This window comes from Bradysia coprophila (genome assembly GCF_014529535.1).
Source record: "Bradysia coprophila strain Holo2 chromosome IV unlocalized genomic scaffold, BU_Bcop_v1 contig_5, whole genome shotgun sequence".
NCBI classification, from domain to species: Eukaryota; Metazoa; Arthropoda; class Insecta; order Diptera; family Sciaridae; genus Bradysia; species Bradysia coprophila.
The window spans coordinates 2,021,556-2,040,833 of record NW_023503374.1 but is presented as its reverse complement, the minus strand read 5'-3'; positions in this window follow the sequence as shown (position 1 = coordinate 2,040,833).

Sequence of the window (19,278 nt, the reverse complement as noted above, 5' to 3'; positions counted from 1 at the left end):
ATATTTTGTAAATAATTCAAAATTTATACTTAACCAGCTTTATACATATTTAAAAGAAACAAAAAAAGTAAAATTATTAGTTGATCCTTTTCCTATTTTTATTAGTTTATGATTGAAAAAGGGAAGAAAGAAATAAATAAATTTAAAAAAAACGATAACTTTGAAAATATCCAAACTTAGTTTGCCATAAAAGTGAATATTTAAACAAAACACCAGTTGTGTACAACGCGTACCTTCAATTCTTTTATTTTGTAAAATAATTAAAATAAAAAATTTGAATTTAGTAAACAAAAAAGAAACATTTTTTTTAGATATATTAGATGATGGAAGGAAATTAAATTTTATTTTATTTTTCTTTTGCTTTATAAATTTACGACAAAATCAATTTGGTATGGCAATAAATAATTCTGATGAAATCATTCACTGTAAAATCTTATTATTAATTAAAAATACAAATAAAAGAGGAAAATGAAAACGACAAGAAGGCAAAGATGGAGAGAAGAGAGAACTTTTTGTTTTTGGTGAGAGAGGCGTCGTTGTTTTTAATTATAAATTGAGCAAATTTGTTTTTTGTTTGTGAAAATCATTTCCTTTTTTTTTTGAGGCATGGAATTTCCTCCGTCAGCCTTTATATTTGATTTTAGTGACAACAAAAAATGAATTAAATTTTCAATTATTATCTTATTATCATAAACACTATTATAATATTAGAATTGATGAAAATATATTTTTTGATGGTTAAAAATAAGGCCGTTGTTTTGTGATGATGACACTGTATGGTCCCACGTTAGGGACTTCCACATTAGGGAACTTATCAAAAATTTGACGATGTGATGTGATCCTTATGGAATTCAGGAATAGTGATATCATAAAAACTTACCTCTGTTCACCTAGCAAATGCTTCAAATCTAGTAGGAAAAAAAACTTCATGGAAGCAAAGTGATTTCTACGTTGGGAACAAGGTGAAGCACATGGGTCAGAAATCTTACGTAGCATCTTAGCAATGCTACGAGAACACTTCAGGATTTAGGAGAACACTTCAAACATCAAACTATAGTCGTTTTGGAAAAAATTTGTTTTTGTTTGTCATCAGATTTTGGCAGAACTTGATGGTTTTGAATTCCGGAGAGAACAATTTTATCAAGTTAAAATGTAATTGATTTCCACTATTTTTATGTCCAACGTTGTATTCTCTTTTAAAATGTAAAGAATAACTCAATTTTGGGGGCTTATACCAAGGACACTACAAGACATTTCTTTACCTGCTTTCCTTAGCTCTTCATTTGGAGTTAAAAGTCACGTCTCTCATATTCTCAATTTTCAAGATACGACTTTTATTGTTCATTTAGATGAATCTTTGGAAAAATGGAAAAGTTTACATGATCCTCAAGCACCTTCTATCAAGCATTTGCAAAAGAATTGGGATTTAATTAACGAATAATAAGAGTCAATTTTAAAGAATCAAATGCCTGGTTACATTCAATACCATCATCAAACATTGGAACAGTCATGGACAACAATACAATCCGAATTTGCATTGGCTTACGCTTAGGCTGCAATATTTGTTCAACACACACATGCATATGCGGTTCTTTGGTGTTGCCTAATGGTTTACATGGATTGAGCTGCTCAAAATGTATTGCAAAATATCAACGACATATTGTAATCAATGACATCATCTATCGATCATTATCATCAAAGCATATTCCTGATAATTTAGAACCCAGTGGTTTATCAAGAAATGACGGAAAAAGACCGGATGGTGTCACACTGACCCCATGGTTGAAAGGAAAACCACTCGTTTGGGATGCAACCTGTTGACACTTTCGGAGACTCATATTTATCAAAAACATCTACAAACACTGATAAATATTTATAAATATTTATTGTAATATTTGTTGATTGAAAAGATCGTTTTTTTACTGACTGCGCCGTATGCGAGCAGTCTTTTTTTTCGCTTTGAATAAATAAATACCTTTACTGATAAAAAAGATTTTGGCGGTGTACTTCGGATATGTATAATATACTTCTGTTATGCATAGTATGCGTCGGGTATGTATGGCAAACCTGTCGTATGTAAGTTTACGTACGATATGTGTGCCATACATCTCACGCGTGTAGTCGACGTAGGACATGTGTAAAATTTTGGTATGTGTAACTTGGTATGTGTTTGTATACGCATGGTAAGTATGATGTCAAAAGATCGTACTTGTTGTGCGTTAACATTCGTACACTGTGCATTTTATATTAATAGCAACTATGTCAAGTCCTTTACGTACATGAGATGAATGTATCTGTATCAGGATTTTAGGATTCACTTAAAAAGAGAAATATTAAATTCAGTCATTTAAATTTCAAAACGTTTTATTCCCTGAGTTCCAATCTCATACTGTTGAAATATCGAAATATTACGCAAAAAGAAGAAGAAGGAATTACGATTACGATTCTCGATATTAGGTCATTGTCATATACCATAGTTCTAATTAGAATAAAAAAAATATTTTCAAAGTTTCATATGTGTGTCATGTAAGTAAACGTATAGCATGTATAAGAACTTTGTGTGCAAACGTGCTCCACGTTTACCTACTTCTACCAACGCTTCACAATACAACTATCAATGTAGTATGTCTTAATTGCAACATTGGTTGAAGCGCCGCTTTGAGATCAAGAGGTCCCCAGTTCAAACCCAGCACCAAACATGGAGAAAATTTTTATCTAAGAAAAAGTTACGATATAAATGAATAAAAACACGAAAAATTAAAAAGAACGAAATTTGACGAAATAATGTACATCAAAATTTCATTTTATTTCGGATATCAGAGCAAACGTACTGGACGTTTACTGACGCAGTGCACGTGTACTAAACGTTCCCGAAGTTCGATCCAAAAATAGCTGTCTGCCAGCCAATTTACACGTCCACTACGTACAGTACACGTCCAGCGCGTTAACTTTTCTATCAGTGAAGGCTAGACGACTTGCAGATTATGCAGCATCTGAGAAGCACAAATATTATTCAGAACTTTTGTCTTCTAACAATTATATTCTGTTAGCCTTCGCTGTTGAAACTATGGGCCCGTGGAGTGAAGAAGCATTGAAATTCGTACACAAAATCGGCCGTAAACTACAAGAGTTGACTGGAGACAAAAGATCAGAATTCGTTTTAATAAAGAGAATGTCAATGGAAATACAAAGTCACAACGCCGCTTGTATTATGGTCACAATTTCCCCGAACAAACCATTGGAAGAAGTTTCTTATTTATAAATCTGTAAAACTTGTAATATAAAATAATGGCTGCAAAAAGTAATATTTTAGGTTGTAGAAATCATTTTTTACTAGATGTACGTATATTATATTACATCTAGATATAGTTAGAGAAAACTAGCGACGAACCTAGCAAAATTCTATTTCAGAAATGTGAACATTGAAATCTGTATCCCTTAGTGGTCTGGAATCTACCACCAAAAGTCTCAAAAAATCCAAGTGCAAGCATTTTTTCGTTGTTCCACCAAAATCTGAGTTTCGAAAATTTTTGAAGATTTTTTTTTTATTACATTTTACATACCCGAAAGTAATAAAAAATCAATAAAAATCGGAAAATATATTTAAATATATAATAACTTCAACCATCAACTGAATAGTTGAAAAAAAAAAATTTACTCGCTTCGCTCGCGTTCTACATACCACATTCATTTCTGTGTTTCACACGAGTGTATGAGCTATAATTGAAAATGAGAATATTTCATCAACTGACGGTATATAATCAGTAATTTTTTCCACTATCACAAAATCTTTGGCTGTGACGACAGTTGAGGCTGTTATCAGTCCCACCTTGATTTCATATAAAATTTAGCAAATTTGAATGAGGTGATATGGAACATATCAAAATTGTCTTTCAAGTTACGTTTGTTACATTTTTATATGAGTTATATGCAGTGCCGGACTGGCTCAAAAAAGCCCTTCGGGGCGTCATTTATCCATACAAAAATCAAAAGGCCCTTCGGGAATCGCCCGAACGCCCATAGGACCAGTCCGGCACTGGTTATATGGGATCAAAAGTAGGTCTATTCCTTCTGTCAAAGCGACGTTTTAAACGTCAAACATAAAATAATATGTAAAATGGTTGCGAAATCTTTGATTTTTCTTAATTTAATTGTTTCTGAAAAAGCTTAAAAAACAGCGAAATGACGACCACTTTGAAATTATTTTGTATTTGACGTTTAAAACTTCACTTTGACCTACTTTTGATCATAATAGACTCATATATGACATGGGAGAACACTAGAAAATTGTAAGTAGAACACTTGTAAGATTTCTGACCCATGGTGGAACATTCAGGATTGAAATAAATTTTAGGTTCTAATTACTAATAATACCCTTTCGACTACATTTTAGGAACAAAAAAATCCAAAAAAGCCACTTTACAGTTTATAGAATATGGAAAATTTGATACCAAAAAATGCACTTTTACTACTTCTAGTTTCCAGGCTCGTATCTACGGAGGGGAGGCCAGGGTCAAGGTTAGCGGGGTTTTTTTTAGTCACTTTTTTGGGAATCCCAAATAGCTAGGGCATTTTTCCAGTCCCAGAAAAAAGTTCTTCCACTATATGTAGGCAATAAATCAGGCTTTCGAGCTGTTTTTGCTTATTGCTTTTTAACGGAGATATTCCAGTTTTCAGTTTGACACTAAATCGGTTATTTTATCAGTATTAGCGGTTCGCGACACCCACAAAAACAATTTAGTTCCACAACTTTGACCCCTCTATTATATCTCATTGTCCTGGACTATTATGGGTGGGTTAGGTCACTTGACTAATAAGGTTATCAAAACTCCATTCTTTAAAAAAAAAAAAAAAAAAAAAAAAAATTCTCTGAATTAAGACCAACAAATGTATAGTTTCAAACGCGCCACAATAATTTATAAACCATTGCCAAAACGAAACAATACGGTCGAAGGCATCCGAATGTCACAGGAAGTGGGCAAACACCTAATATTATTTGCACGGCAGAATAAAATAAGGTTAACTTTACTCTGTCGTTATTCGAAAGTGTATGCATTGTGACTACTTATGCGAAGTTGATGACTTAAAATGCGTAAGCTCAAATTGATGTATAAAGTTTCTGCTCCAAATTAAAAATTATTCGAAATATTTTTGTCAGTGCGTTGTTTTGCAGGTGTTATTAGCTGCTAATTAGCAACACAATGAATTGCCTTATTCATAGATCAGAATTTATTATCCCCTTTTAGTTCAAGTCGTTGTGTCGAAAAAAGGCGATAGTAATATTTCGGTTGATAAAAAAAATAAAAATTAAAAAAAGAGATATAAGTGGAGATAAAAAAGTGTGATGTGGAGATATGGAACTCCAAAATGGAGATAAATTCCATAGAAAATTGGAGATAATAAAATCTAATTTCGGAGACAATAAAATGAGTTTTGGAGACTAGAAATGGAGATAAGAAATGTATGGAATGGAGATAAAACAAATTAAAAAGTGAATATAATAATTTCAGAAAAGGAGATAACATCAGAGATTAAAAATTTAAAAACGGAGATACCAAGTGGAGATAAATAAAACTAAAAACAGAGATAACAAATTTAAAAAAGGAGATACTATAACTCCGTTTTCAATCAAATTATCTCCATTTGTTAATTTTTTATCTCCGTTCCTTGTTATTTAATCTCAAGTTTTAGTTAATTTATCGGCATTTTTTAATTATTTATCTCCATTTTTCGATTGTTTGTCTCCACTTTTACTATTTTTTATCTCCGTTTTTCAATTTTTTATCTGCCGTTTATTGCGATCCGAAAAAAGGTTCCGTGCGACTTAAGTTCTTTAAGTTCTTTTGATTGTTTCATGTTGCCATGGGAAGTTGGAACAAACATTTTTTACGGAAAATAAACAATTGTTTTTCGAGCCGGAAAAGCCATTAATATGAAAACCTTCAAAGTCGACTATCTCCGAAACTAAAATATATTTTTGAAAAATTTCTTCTGTTCTGGATAACTTTTTTTAAGGAGTCGGACTGGACTCAGTATGAGGTTTTCCGCAAAATGTGTCCCGGAAAATTCATCAACTTTGAAGCAATTTTCCCTGGCCAGTTCCTCTCTATTTTTCGAAAATGATCGAAAATGATGTCAAACTTTAAAGCTACAATTTGGGATACTAGTTCCAGTGTTTCTTGCACAGAAATTTCGTCACTACTGGCTATTGGAATTCCATAATCTATTGATTGCAATCCCAATCAGTTCTATCCCACTCACAGAGTACACTTAGGAAGCCTTAGTCCCGGTACGTCGTAATCCTAGGTTCAAAATCAACACTTTTTGTCAGATCAGATCAAATTAAGAATATTCAAAATTTACCTCTTCATGTTTAAAAAAACATCGTTCAACCAGACTAGTGGTGTGCACCGGGTGGTTTTTCTTCTATCGGCGTAACCGTCGGCGTTGGGTCTAAATGACACCCTAGACCATTGCACTCTTCAGAAGACTTTTAAGTAATAAACTAAAGAATCATTTTTTTTAGTTTGTAGAAATCGGCGCGAGGTAAAGTTAAAAGCTATAACGGATACGCCGACAATTTTCGAGAGTTTCTTCAAAAAGTCAAAAAATTATCGGTCATTATCGGTTACATGAAAGTTGGTCGCATAGTGCCAGCCAAAGAATGACAATATTATTTGTTGTTACTGGGACCGGAGTTAGATGCTGTGTTCTAGATAAGAAGTGCTTGTGATTTAGATTCACTGCGTCAACTACGAAGAGAGAAGATAGCTTGCTAAGGAAATTTGTATCACCGCTTCATCTGCTCTGCGACTGCTTGAAACTCGATCGGACGGTGACAAAAAGAGAGCTTTGTATGTGGTTATCAAAAACTGAACAGATGGATCAGAGGAAGTCGCAATTTCCTACGTTTAGCGATCATAAAAGATGACCTGAAGAATGTTTGATTTGTTCTGTCGATTCAAGTGGATATATGGAGTCGTTTGTGCACGATCTCAATTAAGCGTCTCCGCTTCATTTAATTGTCGCATCTAAAAACGAAATGCCTCTGCGCAACATAAAGCTGGTGTTCGAGCTGGTGTTAGAGTGAAGAACGAAGACTACACCAACAAATCTGTTGCAAATCTGCATGTAGCCACCGAGTGTCTATAATGGGCCGTCGTTTTGGATACAAATTTCTTTCCACAGAATAATTTATGAAAATTGATCCAAATGTGAAAATAAAAAAAAAGTTGCAGTACCTTAACCAGAACGTTTACAATGTCTTCCAGAGAGGCGTATGTTTTGTTCAAGTAAAATCATAACATAGGCTTCGCGGGCCAATTCTTACATAAATGTTATCAGCGAAGGATTTTGTGATGATTTGACTTAGTTTCATTACGACTTATTCCCTACATTCCCCTGCATTTTAACTCTCGATTAACGACCGTTTTTGCCTACAGATCCAAAAATTCTGTGAAAGTTACGTTCAAAAATTCACTTTTATGAGATGTACCGATACAACGCACTTCAAGCATGCGTGGTACTCTAAATGGGGTACCGAAACGTGACAGTGTGTCACACAACTGTACAGCACTGTAAAAAACCATTTCATACAAAATATTACTCTATTTGGCAGCTGTCAACTATGATCACTTTTGCTTGAAGTGCGTTGACCTATAGCAAAAATCAACAAACACGACAACTGTCGTCGCTTTGTATGCATAATTTGTGCATAGAAATAAAGACTGACATTAAGACGTTAGACGTAAAATTTGATTTGCTTTTTTCTATAAAATAGTGAGCTGAATGGCGTGTGGTAATTTGGCACACGGTGCAAAATAACGCAATTTTCAACTGCGTAATAGGCGAACTCACACACAGTTTTATTTCACTAAAATTTCGTAAAAGGGATAATAAGCATTAAATTTGCGTGTGCAAGATGGACTGAAGAAAATTGCCTTCAATAGGACAAAACTTAACGATTTCAAGATAAATATGTATGAAATATGCATATAGAAATAAAGTGCTGGTCAATAGCAAATTAGTTGGTGAGAAAAATTTTTAACTTTAGAGATTACCCGGATTAGATGTATACTTTTCTTATTTACTTACACAAGTCTTTTTTTCTATGCATAAATTATGCATACAAAAGTGGTCGTGCTTGTTGATTTGTCATACATTTCTACTTTGTTGATTTCGATGCGAGAGACAATAGTCAAATTTTTTTAATTCCCCAGTGAAATAAAATAAAATACAGTCCACTATTAAAAATTGAATTAAAGAACAAAGGAAGGCCATCTGTAATTTGGCTGCGAATTTAAAAATTTATTAAATATCGATCAATTACACCAAACAATTTAAAATAAAATTACATAAAACTATCGGCTAAACAAAGTTAAAACGCCGACAGTGAAAAGTTCCGGCCAAACAGACAAAAAACCGAGAAATTAAAGAAACGGCTACTGAAAAATTAACGGCCACAAATAATTGTAATAAAATCAAATAATCGGCAACAGCATATTAAACGGCCGCACAAGATTAATTTTTTAATAAAATCACATAAAGTGCAACCATCATCAGTAAACGAATTGCGACGAACAAAAGAAAGTCGCCACACATACTATACACAGTACGAGAACAGTCTTTGCCAGCATAACATTTTTCTGTGGATCGACGGTCATTAACGTAAGTTCATCTGGCCAAGGGTTCCCTAATTTGGTGAAGAGGAACAACAAAGTCAGCAACTAATTCAACAATTTTATTAAAATCAACCGTACATTGGAATCTATTAAATTCATAATTAAACGGTCGTAGAGTTGACCTCGTCATCATGAGCAAATTGATCAACGTTCAGTGTTTGAATATCTGGAAATGAATAGAAAATATTAAAATGCAAAGATTATTGGAGATACATGAACAGAATATCAAAGATTTGGAGGAATTCTACGAGGAATTGAAGGTCGATGAAATTACAAAGATACTTCTCGATAGAAAACTCAAGGTCGTCACGACTTTATGGGACAAAATTTACGATGCTAATACAACGATGATGGAGTCAACAGATTTTAGTTTTCAAATCAAACATGAAGAAACTGTATCGAAAAAGTATGACGTAGCTTTCAGTATTTTCGATGCTTCCGTTGTGCTGACATATTCATACTTCGACCTTCTGGAAGCACAAAGTTCCAATCAATCAATTCAAATAAGCGAGGTAGTGAGGGTCATCGAACAACAAAAAGAAAATGTAATGGCACTGTTCTGGCAAACTCGCCCGAATTCAACAAGCAGCAGCATCAATTAGCGAAAGTCTACCGCACCTACAATCGACGAAACCCTTACGTCGTATTTGAATCAATCAACCGTTAGCAGCAAGCAGAATCGAAGATTTTCCATTTAAAGGCGTTGCGTTTTATTCAACGTATTTCAAATTTGGTCCGAACGTGACAATTTTTTTTCGAAATCATAGAATGGGCGTTACCGTTTGGAAATTATTGGAAAATTGTTCAACAAATCCTTGATGAGTTGGTGGCCAATCAAAAGAAATTCGGTTGTAGAGCTGATGAACGTACTTGGGGTCGGGAAGACCAACACCAAATTATTGGATTAAACTCCATCCGGCAACAATAATTATATCGACAACAATAGCTACGTTATAAGGACAATTAGGTCATATCGGATCAACAAAAACCAATAAATACAATCCAGTCAGCCATTCAACAACAAAAAGAAAAACAAACTCACTGACCGTATCATCACAAAAATTCCGGAGCGTTTCATGAAGTCATACAAATTTTCGAGTCACATCCATATCATGGTCATCCGATACAGTTTGATGACCGAATCGTTTGAAACAACCCACGAACATGGTTGTTCCAGTACCCATGTTTGGGGTCGCTATTAGTCCCTAACTTGGCCCACTTGCAAACCTAGGATTAAGTAAAAGGGAAGTTGACAAATGTAGATAAAATATCAACAAACACTTAGCTTTGATCGAGTTTCAGTTAAATTTTTGTGTTGGTTCATCGCTTTAATAAACAACTGAATCATCCAACGTTGCAGTATTGGTGTCGAATTACAGGACTTGGCCGTTGGTTTACTCCACCGAACGCTTCCTTCCTTTATCACCAAACGATTCATCTTAAGCACGTTTCGTTCCCATCAACTAGTGCTCCATTTATGAAATAAATATTCGTCACACACTAGTCAAGCAAAAACCAAACTCATCACTTCAAATGGGTTCTCGCTGAGAATTTCATTTTTCTGGTCGATCTGGTTATGGTTTATCCAACAAGGTCCTTTAAATTTCAATCCGTTTAGGACAAATTTATCGAGCACAATTTTAGTTGAATCAAATAGAACGCGGCGTCAAAACAAGTGTTTCGAGTGGAAACTGGTCAACGATGTCCTTTGTTATGATTATGAATACGAATGTCAATCACCACCTCACAGCTGATCAATTGGCTTAGTTCAATGACCTGTATGCGATATCAACAGCTGAGCAAACGAAACAATCGTGGGAAACAATTCAATTTTGTATAATATCTTGCTTTTCTTTTCCTCACTGAGGGGTTCAGGCCATTCTCCGGGTCAATAACGTTAATAGCGCCACCGGTTAGGAATTATTATAAGTAAAACTCTTTGTCATCGTATATGCCTACGGGCGATGATATTTGTTAGCAATCATACGGGATTGAATTCCCACAAATAAATAAGTTGGAATCAAAGATAAGTAATTTTCATTTTCAAACAAAATTTCTGAAATAACTATTATATCAACTGGGGAATTTAAAAAGTTACTGACTGTTTTTACGAATTTCTTCTCAAACAATCTCTGGAAAATTCAGAGATTTTGTACACGGATGAATTCGACTTTTCTCACTGAACTACATTGCTAGTACAGGCAGGTTCCGTTCAACAGAAAATGTTCCTCGAGAACCTTGTAAGAATTAGCCCCGGCGAAAGCCAATTTCTGTTTTGTCATTTTCCTTTTACAAAACATGAAATACATTATTTGTCTTCGAGCCAACTTAATTCTCCTTATACATAATGGAAAATATAAATCTAACTTCCGTTAGCTCATTCCTACAGGGGACGATTTTTCTACAATTTGACTAAAAAAAAGTTTCATTCTGTTCCCTAAACACAATTTTTGCCCTAAACTGAATGTTAACTCTCGATTTAACGAGCATTTTTGTCTACAAATCCGAAAAGTCTCTGAAATGTACGCATAAAAATTCACCCGCATGCCGCATAGAACAAATCAACAAAGACGACAATAATCGTCGTCGCTTTGCATGCATAATTTGTGCATAGAAAAAAAGACAGGCAATCTTGATATGTGCTGCAAGCAAGTGAGAAAGGTAGACTTTGTGGATCATCCGGGTAATCTCTAAAATTACAATGTTTCGTACTACATAACTACAATTCAATTTTCGAAGGACGCTTTTTTCAGAAAATAGTAAAACTCGCTGAATTTTAACTAAACAATTTTCTCGCAGGGAATGTACCGTCTATAAACAGCCCAGCTCACAAAACCATTTTGGTGTTTATTGTTATGCTACCAACTTTCTTGTAAGACAAATTGCTTGTTCCTGTTATGTCTTATTTTTCTATGCATAAAAAATGCATATGAATCGACGGCATATTTTTGTGATCGGCAACTTTGTGAAATCAAAAAGAAAATGTACGCGTACGAGATAACTTCAGATATAATACCATTTGATTTCGATGGGAGAGACAATAGTCATTTTCTCACCTCCGATGAACCTCCGGGTGCCATGTGAAAAATTATGTGTCGACCTCGGGGAAAAAGTAGGAAATTTCATTTTCTCGGGTGAAAAATTCGCTACGCTCTGGCCACAAAGAAAACACAGTCGAAATGAAATTTCCATTTTTTTTTCCTTGGTTAACAAATAACTATTATATCAAATGGGGAATTTTAAATGTTTCCAACTACAAATTCCTTCTCAAAAAAATATAAAAAGGTTTGTGGGCTGTGATGGCTGCCTCCCTCTAGGTATAATTACTCGTAGATAATTCGACTAAAAATAAGTTCCCTAAACAGAATTTTTGCCCTAAAGTGACTCTCGATTTAACGAGCATTTTTGTCTACAAATCTGAAAGTCTCTGAAATGTACGCATAAAAATTCACCCGCATGCCGCATGAAATAAAGAACAAATCAACAAAAACGACAATTGTCGTCGCTTTGCATGCAAAATTTGTGCATAGAAAAAAAGACAGGCAGACAATCTTGATATGTGCAAGCAAGTGAGAAAAGTAGACTTTGTGGATCATCCGGGTAATCTCTAAATGTTTTGTAGTACAAAACTGCAATATAATTTTCGATTGACGCTTTTTTCTCAAAATAGTAAAATTTGCTGAATTTTGACTAAACAATTTGGCAGCTGTCGTCGCTTCGCATTAATATTGTGCATAGAAAAATAAGAGAGTCACTTATCTTGCCTTGAGTGCAAGTACACTTGGCTCAAGAAAATAAAATTGTTTACTGAATTTTTGTACATTTCACCCGATCGGAAGTGAGAGTACTGAAGTCTGAACGACGTCGGTCCAGTGGTTTGAGAACTATGAACAAAAAACATGTGGAGCAAAACATATCAATTGTCATTAAAATACTTTGAGTTTTTTCAAACAATGTTCACGGTGCCTTCGAAGCCCAAAAAACCATGAAATAAAGATTGCCCTGCAAGTTTTCAGAGTGCTGAACAAGTTCATCGAGAACCTTGTAAAAATAAGCCTCCGCGGAGACCAATTTCAGTTTAGTCATTTTCCTCTTACATTCGGGCGAACTTAATTTTCCTTATACGTAATGGAAAATATAAAATAAGCTTCCGCGAGCTTATCCCTACAGAAATTATATTGGACGATTTTGCTTTAATTTGACTAAATATTAGTTTCATTCATTCTAAATATTTCTTAAACAGACTTTTTGCCCTAAACTGAATTTTAACTATCGATTAATTAGCATTTTTGCCTGCAAATCTTCGAAAGATTACTTGCATTTAATCTTTCGAAAATAATCTGTCGATGGATTAGATCGAAATCTTCAAAGGGATTTCAATTTTATTATTTTGAAATTACAAAAATTTTTCCAACATTTATTTGAAATATTGAGTCAGATTTAATTGTTTTATTTATTCTGAAATTGGAAATATTTGTTTAGTTGAAATTAAATGTTTTTTTTTTTACTTAATTTGATCAGGATTTGAACTCGTTCACCTCGGTACCTCCGTATCTCCAGTCCTGTACTTTACCACTGAGCTATTGGGTTCTTAATCTTAGCAAGATTTATTTTCGCACCGTTGTTACGGAGATTTTACTCTTTCAAAGATTAAAAAATTAATCTTCTGAACGAAAAATTTGTACCAACTGAGGTAACCATCATAGTAGACGAGTTCAAATCCTAATCGAAGGCAACATTTTTTTTTCATTTTACCAATTATTTAATCAACTATTATCATACTTCATAAATCTGTATGAGCAACGATAAGGAAGTTGAGCCTGGCAAAACTATTGAAAAGTACCGTAAGCGTATGGAAAATATTATAATAACGATATTTTTCACCCATATTTAATTGTACCATTGATTAAGAAGTATAACAGACCAGTTTGCATGGAAGAATTATTTACTTTTTCACCGATTTTCTTTACTCGAAAATCAATATCCTTTAAGTAAAGCAAAAAAAAAATCTGAAACATTTGGATGCTGTGGTTTTTACTTTTGCATCGCTAACAGATGACTAAAAATTACACATGGCAGTAGCTTCTAATCATAAACTCTAGATACCAGGACAATGAACTTTTAACAAAAACAAAACATTTTCGTGGCAAAATCTTCACTTCTAATTGCTACTATCAATTTTAGACATTTTAAACCGAAACTCAATCTATCGAAAGATTTAATTTTTGTAATCTTTGAAAAAAGATTGAAACGAAATCTTTCGAAATATTTAAAATATTCGTAATCTTTCCGTAGATTAAACATTAAATCCGAATTTTTTCTCTGTGTATTCAATTAATAAAATGATTCAAATAAACAATTGAATTGCTAAAAAGTATTTCACCGAATGTTCCTTTTTAAATGTATTTGCGGTATTCAATTTACTTGTCTTTTTTTATATGCACAAAAAATGCACACAAATCGACGACATGTGTGCTGAAACGAAAGAAATGGTCGTCTATTTGCGCTAAATGAATTTTACTAAACAATTCGACGTTATATCATTTTATTGACATTGAAACTATAAAAAAAATATTTTTCATTTCAATCCAAATTTTAATTGTCTAGAATGCTCACAAAACGATTTTGGTGTTTATAGTTGTGCGACCAACTTTTATGTAACACAAATATTACGTTGTATGTTACTGTCTTCTTTTGCCACGCATAAAAAATGCATAAAATCGACGACAAATTAATTTGTCAACTTTTATTTTGTTTACGAGATCTCAAAAATGTCCCCCCGAAGTAATCCATGTAATTCGAAGTAATTCTATTTGCATTCAATGCAACATTTCAAAATGTATCTTATGGTTGTAATTTTAACATTAAAAAAAACTCGAAAATGTAAAAGGAAAAACTGACAAAGTTGCCGATCACAAAATATGTCGACGATCTATATGCATAGCAAAAGAAGACAAGTACAAACACCGTAAGATTTGTCTTACAGGAAAGTTGGTATGTACAATACACGGAAAATAATTTGTTATCTCGTATCACGATGAGTAAAAGTACCTAGATTGGAAGCTACTATTTTTTATATAGTTTCAATGTCAATAAGATGATAATAACGTCGAATTGTTTAGTAAAATTCATTTAACGCAAATAAATGACAATTTCTTTCGCTTGAGTACACAAATTTGGAAAAAGAATGGGACATTTCTCTTCCATAATGTAAATGTAACACATAAACAATTGATTTTGCTTTGTTTAAATTACATGCACATCACTGATGTTGATTTATTATAAAGATAAACATATTTGTATAAAATGATAAACATTTGGTGTGATAAAAAAGTATTTCACCGAATGTTCGTTTTTAAATGCATTTGCGGCATTCGATATAGTTTCTTTTTTTGCTGGGATTGGGTTTTTGCTACTGGGAGAGAGAACGTACTAAAACGTAAAAAGCTGTCAAAAGATGTGACAGAAGGATTAGCTAAATATACTGAAATCAAACATTTTAGAGAATTACTCACTGTAAGAAAATAACTCCGCATGAAATCGCAACGGAAATTGACAAGCTAAACAAAAAAAAGGCACCAGGAGTAGATGAGATTGCTCCAGGTGTATTCAAAGAACTGCCAAAACAAGCCATGTATATGATAACATATATTTTCAACGCCTGTCTAAAATTGAAGTGTGTACCAGGGAGCTTCAAGATTGCACAAGTAATTATGTTGAGAAAACCCGACAAGCCAGCTGAGAAAATTACATCGTATAGACCAATTTCATTCCTACCAACAATCTCAAAAATTTTCGAGAAACTACTGATCAAACGTATAAAACCTTTTGTGAATATCCCTGATTTCCAATTTGGTTTTAGAAACAAACATTCAACAATAGAGCAAATTCATAGATTGACTACTACAATTGAAAGAGCGTTCGAAAATAAGGAATACTGCCCAGCAGCATTTCTAGATGTATCACAGGCATTTGATAAAGTATGGCACGAAGGACTCATTTACAAATTGAGCAAAATACTTCCAGAAAACTACTGTAAATTGCTTGAATCATATATGTCGGAAAGGAAATTCCGAGTGAAAGACGAAGAAACTTATTCCAACTACTATCCAATCATGGCAGGTGTACCACAAGGAAGCGTACTAGCTCCTCTCCTTTACACGATATACACTGCCGACATATCCGTCTCAGAGAACTCTTTCATTGGCACATTCGCTGATGACACAGCGATTATGGCAACGGATTCATCTCATAGTGAGGCTGTTAAAAAACTGCAAGAATCATTGGATAAAATAAATCAGTGGACCATCGATTGGAAAATAAAACTCAATGAGTCAAAATCTAATCACGTCACTTTCGCATTGCGTCACATAAATAGCAATCTCCGCATCTTCCTAAATGGAAATCCAGTTCCACAGGCAGAGTCAGCAAAATATCTGGGACTAAATTTGGACAACAAATTAAACTGGAAACATCATGTGAAACAGAAAGCACAACAAATTAAACTGAAATCAAGACAAATGTACTGGCTAGTTGGATACAACTCACAACTGAACCTGTATTGCAAGAGATTGATCTACAAATCAATATTAGCACCGATCTGGATGTACGGTGCAGCACTCTGGGGCTGCGCTAAAAAATCAAACATCGAAGTCATCCAAACATGCCAAAACAAATTTCTACGAATGATCACCAACGCATACCGTTTTGTGACGAACAAAGAAATACACAGAGATCTAGAAATAAAATGGGTAGCCGAAGTAATTCGAGAATATGCCATCAAACACGAAACGAGGCTGTTAAACCACACCAACATAGAAGCCATTCTCCTGCTCGACATCACAAGCGAAGTAAGGAGGCTGAACCGACTCAAACCACACGAATTGACGTAATGAGGAATCCGAACACTTCATTTGGGCCCGGTCAATGGATCGTCAACCCACTCACGTTTTACTAATTTCGATGCATTCGTAAAGAAATTAGTACACTTCATCAGTAGTAATAAATTAACGTCAAGCTAAGATTGTACTATTCATACCAATAAAGGTGTTTTTGAAAAAAAAAAAATATAGCGCAATTACGAAAGCCCGTACGAAGTACCTCTCAAACAAAACCAACAATTTACGACATTATTTTAGAAACCCAAAATTTTTTGCCGACTTTCCATTGGGTATTCAATTACCTCTCAAATGAAACAAAAACTAGCAAAATCGGATGAGATTTACTCGATTTATTTGCAAGAAACACTTAGGGCCGAGTAGCGGCCTTAGTCCAAGGGCCCAAATTTGAAACTTTTTTTGCCATCATTCTATTCGGCATTCAATTGTCTCTCAAATGAAACAAAAACTAGCAAAATCGGATGAGATTTACTCGATTTATGTGCAAAAAACACTTAGGGCCGAGTAGCGGCCCTAGTCCAAGGGCCCAAACTTGAAACTTTTTTTGCCATCATTCTATTCGGCATTCAATTATCTCTCAAATGAAACAAAAACTAGCAAAATCGGATGAGATTTACTCGATTTATGTGCAAAAAACACTTAGGGCCGAGTAGCGGCCTTAGTCCAAGGGCCCAAATTTGAAACTTTTTTTGCCACGTTCTTTGCGGTATTCAATTACCTTCAAAAAAAAACTAAATCTAGCAAAATAGGATGAGATTTACACAATTTATGTGCAAAAAACACGTAGGGACGAGTAACGACCTTTGAGCCCTCCCAACAACCCCTCGTTGCATCTTACCCAAAAACAATGTTCAGCAACTTTGTTCTACTCAGAGCCGGATTAACCCATGGGCAAAGTGGGCCCGGCCCAGGGCGCTGGGAGAATAGAGGCGCTGAGAAATTAAATTTTTTCGACAGTGTAATCATTTCACGTTCCACATAAGTCATGCACAAATCAACGTCGATTAAAAAAAATTCGCGCTCGCTTCGCTTGCGTCTGTACATTACATTCTTGGGGTAAATGTGAGCTACAAGAAATGCTTACATACATCTAACTTGATATTTTTGAATAATACACGCACATCGACTAACCCAAGGCTGTTCGTATTTGGTTATTTAAAGCGTTTTTATGATGGTCCTGCTTTAGAAAAGTTGAACTTTGAGGCTTCTGGCTTCATTTTCGTCAGCCGCCGGTGATAGTCGGATGATGGAAAGCTTTTAGCTCATGAGGAATTTTCGAAAATTTTGTAAATTCCTCATGAGCTGAAACCTGCTCATGATCGCCGGACAACGGGAGTTTGGAACAAATAAAGCAGCTGCAGAACAAATCCGTTTCCGCCCATTGAAAATTGTTCATGGCATATATTCGCGATTTTTTTTGTCGAAATCCTAGGCCAATTACCTAAATTTCAAGATCTAACACTTTCAGAGTGAAGACAAAGGATCATTCTAGAGTGCCCTAAACTTCAATACTTTTGGGATCCCGAGTCCTAGATCCTTGAAATTGCTTCAACGCAAGTCGTTTTTTCCGAATCATGACCTTACCCAACGCACTGCTCCTAGCATGAACATAAGAAATATTTATAGGCTGATGAAGTCACAGTAGGCACTGCGTTTCTTTCGTGAAGATAGGTGACTTGTTTTAGTTGTGTGAGTTCAAACACACAATACAATCAATCTTAAGCGGTAGCTCTCATCACAAAAGCCTCCAAATTAGACGTTTGTCAAAGTAGTGTTCATGCTAGGAGCAGTGCGTTGCCTTACCAAGTAGAGTAAACCTCGCAATATAATGAAACTGTAACAGTATCACAAATATTGTGTCAAAAATTCACGTTTTTTTCTTGGTTTTTCCTCACAACGCGTTCATGTTCTAACGATCTTCCAAGGGAAGTGAAAAGTGAGAATAATGAGAGGACATTCGAGTGTAAATTGAACACCTGAATGAAACTATAGAATTGTGATGTAAATTTGAAATGTAGTGTTCATTTTTCAATGTCTGTGATTATGGAACTTCGTATTTGAAAATAGCTATTTGCTAAATAAATTTGTTTGATTTGATTTGTTCTTCAAGAAGAATTTCAAGAAAAAATTGTTTCGGATTCATTCTACAAACTTAAAACTTAAAATCCCGAAAAATACGAGCGAAACCTTTTTATAACTTTACTTGATTTTTGTTTGTGGGAAAGTTTTGCGAATTAATCACGAAAACTCTGGTTATATCATATATCTCTCATTCATATATGGTTATATGTTATCATAAGCTTGCCACCTCGCTTCGCTCGCCGTTTCTAACTACACATTACTTAGAAAATAATATTCTTGAGGAAATGTTAAAAACATATTATTTGATTTGGTTGACAATGTAGGAAACATTGTTTCCGAAACAATTTCTTTAATAAATTTTTCATGCGGCGCTGCAAGGCTCGTTGCCCAGGGCGCTGTAAATGCTAATCCGGCCCTGGTTCTACTCGTCAATACCTTTCATTTAATATATCACAAGCAGCCATTGCGTACGTATTTCGGTAGATATCGTCGAAAGACTGAAAAACACCTATAGGGCCCTAGCTCTGGAAGGGCCGACCCTACCATGCCCATTTTCGAACTTGACCTTACTTTTGTCGATACTAGGGCTCGGAACAGTTTGTTCTGACCTGATCTGA